We start from the raw sequence: 4,237 nt of genomic DNA, 5'->3' as shown, positions 1-4,237 counted from the left end.
GCGCGCGTTTCAGTACTTCGGAAATCTAGAACTATCTAGAATCTCTAATCTGCAATGAAACAATACATATTATTGCACTTACCAAAACATGGATGAATGTAGAAAATACAGAACTATTGGCTGAATATCAAATAAATGGATTTAATCTATTTCACACAGATAGATATATTAGACCGTGTATGTTAGGTAATACCTAACATACACGCCTCCACACACACTACATTTGAAATGTAGTCTCGAAAAGACTACATTTCAACAAAAACGTGCCACAGACCAGTCACAAGACTGAACCTCGTCGAGGCCAAACGTCTAAATGAGAGCATGAACAAGAAACAATTTTTTAACATCAGGTATCGTACACACACTGAATGCACCTTGCAGACACACAACAAGCACTATCAATATAGCAAAGATTACTCCATAAAAAAATAATTAAATTATTGACCAACATGAGAGGGGGTTAGCCAACATGAGAGGGTTGTGTTGATTGCCTGAAAATATTTAAATTGTTTAATGTATTGAATGGCATTTTTCAAGTTACAACATTTTTTAAATTACTGAACTAGGATTCTAGGCTTTGCTAGGCTTAATTCAATTATTACAGATGAGCCTAACCTAGCCTAGAACCCAGCGGGTTTTTTTCCTATTGGAGAGTGTTGTACATGCTGCTATGGCGGTGTGTCCACTCACAAGATTAGTGGCGCTGCCCAATAAACTCGCCCCCTCGTGGCAAAATTTAAAAAAATTTAGAACCTAGTTCAGTATTTTAAAAAATGTAACTTGAAAAATGCCATTCAATACATTAAACAATTTAAATAATTTCAGGCAATCAACACAACCTTCTCATGTTGGCTAACCCTCAGCAGTGCTCAGGCCCCTGTGCCCAGGCCCTGGGGCCTGAGTCCTCAGTTCCATACACTAGCACTGCCAGGCCTCGCCTCCACATACACCAGCACTGCCCCTCGCCTCCACATACACTAGCACTGCCCCTCGCCTCCACATACACTAGCACTGCCAGGCCTCGCCTCCACATACACTAGCACTGCCCCTCGCCTCCACATACACTAGCACTGCCCCTCGCCTCCACATACACCAGCACTGCCCCTCGCCTCCACATACACTAGCACTGCCAGGCCTCGCCTCCACATACACCAGCACTGCCCCTCGCCTACACATACACTAGCACTGCCCCTCGCCTCCACATACACCAGTACTGCCCCTCGCCTCCACATACACCAGCACTGCCCCTCGCCTCCACATACACCAGCACTGCCCCTCGCCTCCACATACACCAGCACTGCCCCTCGCCTCCACATACACCAGCACTGCCCCTCGCCTCCACATACACCTAGCACTGCCCCTCGCCTCCACATACACCAGCACTGCCCCTCGCCTCCATCATACACCAGCACTGCCCCTCGCCTCCACATACACTATAGCACTACCAGGCCTCGCCTACACATTACACCTAGCACTGCCCCTCGCCTCCACATACACTAGCACTGCCCCTCGCCTCCACATACACCAGCTACTGCCCGGCCTCGCCTACACATACACAGCACTGTAGCCAGCACTAGAATCTAATAATATAATAAAATATAAGTGTTTACTTACGATAATATTTGCATGAAGCAGTTTGTCCTCTGTCCGCTGACTGCACTGACGACAAAATGGCCGCTCTGTTGATACTAGCGCGAATGATGCTGTGACGTCACAGATGAGGGCAGCAATGCGCATTTCGTCCCTCGACCCTTAATCATTCCCTCGTATATATAATTGGCGAGACAATTTACTTATCATTTACTTATCTTAGTTAGCAAATAGGGGATATTTGGCTAAGATTTCTGGTAGCAGATCGTTTTGAATGAAATATTTAAACATCTCTGGAACATTTATTATAAAATTGTCTCTGAATTCAATTCAATTCAATTGAAGTCTTTTGGCACTCCATCACATAGTGACAGACGGTGTGCTTGTTGACCCAGTTTACATTTGGTTAGGTCTACATCAGCAGATAATTAGAAATCCCAGAGAGAGTTGAAACACAGTTTAAGCCGAACAGTAGTAACATCTAGAAGTCTGCTGATTTTATTGGATGATCCATAGATGTGTGGCTCCTCTTGCATGATAGTATGATGATAGATGGAATTACTGGTGTCAATTTCACTTTGCCTCAGATCTACAAGATCTTGTTGAAGTTCTCGGTGTACTGCTGCTCTCAGATTGCTCATTGACAATCCAAGGCTACACTCATACGTCTCCTTTAAAGGCAGATTCTTTGGCTAACTTATCAGCTCTATCATGCATTTGGAGGCCAACATGAGATGGAGACCACATGAAATGGACTCTGTTACCATCCTTAATAATTTTGTTGTATTTGTGTCCTAGCTTCGGACACGAGCATGTTACAGTTATGTCTTAAAGAGTTGAGAGCATTTAAGGATGATAAGGAGTCACTTACAATTAATGTATCAAGTTTGGAGACTTGTACACATTTCAGTGCAAGGAGCAAGCAAATAGTTCAGTCTGAAAGGTAGAGGCCCAATTGTTTATACGGACTCCCCACTCAAAGTATAGGCCATCGCCCATTGTCAGAACAACTGCACTTCCAGTTGCACCCGTGGTGCGGTGTAGGGAACCATCAGTGTATATGATTTGAGAGAGAGAATGCTCTGTGGACAGAGCATCAATATGGCTTAAGGCGTTTAGCTTTGCCTCAAGACGAAGTTTGGGCTGATTTCTAATTTGCTTCTTGGGTGGAAAGGGAGGGATTAAAACTGGAAAGGGTGTAACCTCCCACGGTGCAGGAAAGTGCCGTTGTTGTTTCTCTTGGTACAAATCATGAACCTGATACATTCTGAGTTGAGTTCCAGTTTTTGTTATCCATTTGGAACAATGCTGATCTTCAATAAAGAAATTCTGGAGGGCTTCTGTGCAAGGACTAGGATGAGTTAGCCTAAGCATTTTAATACTAATTTGACAGTTAATTTCAGTAACACGATCAACAACGCTCGGAATATTAAGTTCCTTTCTCATATTAAGTATCTTTTGTTGTACGAGGGCAACCAAGGATTATCCTCAAGGCTTCGTTCTGCAATTTTTCAAGCCCTCCAAGCTTTCTTTCAGGCATCAAAACAAGCAGAGGTGCAGCATAATCCACTAAAGATCTGATGTATGCAAGGTACATCATTTTGACAATTCTGACATTGGACACCATAGCCTGAGTGATAACCTGCAACAGCCTTGAGAGCTCGGAGCCTCTCTTTATACTGACGACAGAGTCTGAATACAACAGGACTATACAGTGGCACCTCAAGGCCAAGGTATTGGAATCTGTTTACATAGTCAAGCTGGGAGCCATCAGACAATTGCATCTTGTGAACAGCTCCTCCCTGCCTGGGTGGGCGCCGATTTAGTATCTTTGTTTTCTCTGCTGAGATAATTAAACCTAGGTCCTGACATGAGTCTAATACAGAGTTAAGTGTGTTCTGCATGTTAGCATACCCAGTGGTGTGTATCATTATATCATCAGCATACCCAGTGGTGTGTATCTATATCATCATCATACCCAGTTGTGTGTATCATTATATCATCAGCATACCCAGTTGTGTGTCATTATATCATAGGCATACCCAGTTATGTGTATCATTATATCATCAGTATACACAGTGGTGTGTATCATTATATCATCGGCATACCCAGTTGTGTGTATCATTATATCATCAGCATACCCAGTGGTGTATCATTATATCATCGGCATACCCAGTTGTGTGTATCATTATATCATCAGCATACCCAGTTGTGTGTATCATTATATCATCAGCATACCCAGTGGTGTGTATCATTATATCATCAGCATAGCTATAATGATGTGGACGTTGGGTTTGCTCGGTACAGAGTTTAACAGCGTGTTTATTAAGGTATTAAATAAGGTAGGACTGAGGACACCTTCCTGTGAGGTACCTAGTTCGAAGTCTCTTGTTATCATTAATAATTTTGTTGTATTTGTGTCTAGCTTCAGACACGTGCATGTTACAGTATGTCTTAAAGAGTTGAGAGCAATTAAGGATGATAAAGAGTCACAATTAATGTATCAGTTTAGAGACTTGTACACATTTCAGTGCAAGAAGCAAGGAAAATAGTTCGGATTGAAGGGGGTAGAGGCCCAGTTGTTTATACGGACTCCCCACTCATAAAATAAGCTTTTGATACAGTGCCACATAAAAGACTGATTAAA

General features: G+C 42.9%; 1 long non-coding RNA gene across 1 annotated transcript in view; it reads right to left on the bottom strand.

Moving 5' to 3' along the window:
* Positions 1-1,637, bottom strand: part of LOC138352802 (uncharacterized) — a 3,949-nt gene extending 2,312 nt beyond the window's left edge. The window contains exons 1-2 of the long non-coding RNA XR_011222871.1: positions 1,615-1,637; positions 1-49 (exon numbers count right to left, since the gene is read on the bottom strand). The exon at positions 1-49 is cut by the window's left edge and continues 29 nt beyond it. This is a non-coding gene — a long non-coding RNA (uncharacterized lncRNA). The remainder of the gene's footprint in view (positions 50-1,614) is intronic.
* Positions 1,638-4,237: the final 2,600 nt, after the last annotated feature.

This window comes from Procambarus clarkii, chromosome 55, assembly GCF_040958095.1.
Source record: "Procambarus clarkii isolate CNS0578487 chromosome 55, FALCON_Pclarkii_2.0, whole genome shotgun sequence".
Taxonomy (NCBI): Eukaryota; Metazoa; Arthropoda; class Malacostraca; order Decapoda; family Cambaridae; genus Procambarus; species Procambarus clarkii.
The sequence above is the reverse complement of the archived record's forward strand: the minus strand, read 5'-3'. Positions and strand labels throughout refer to the sequence as shown.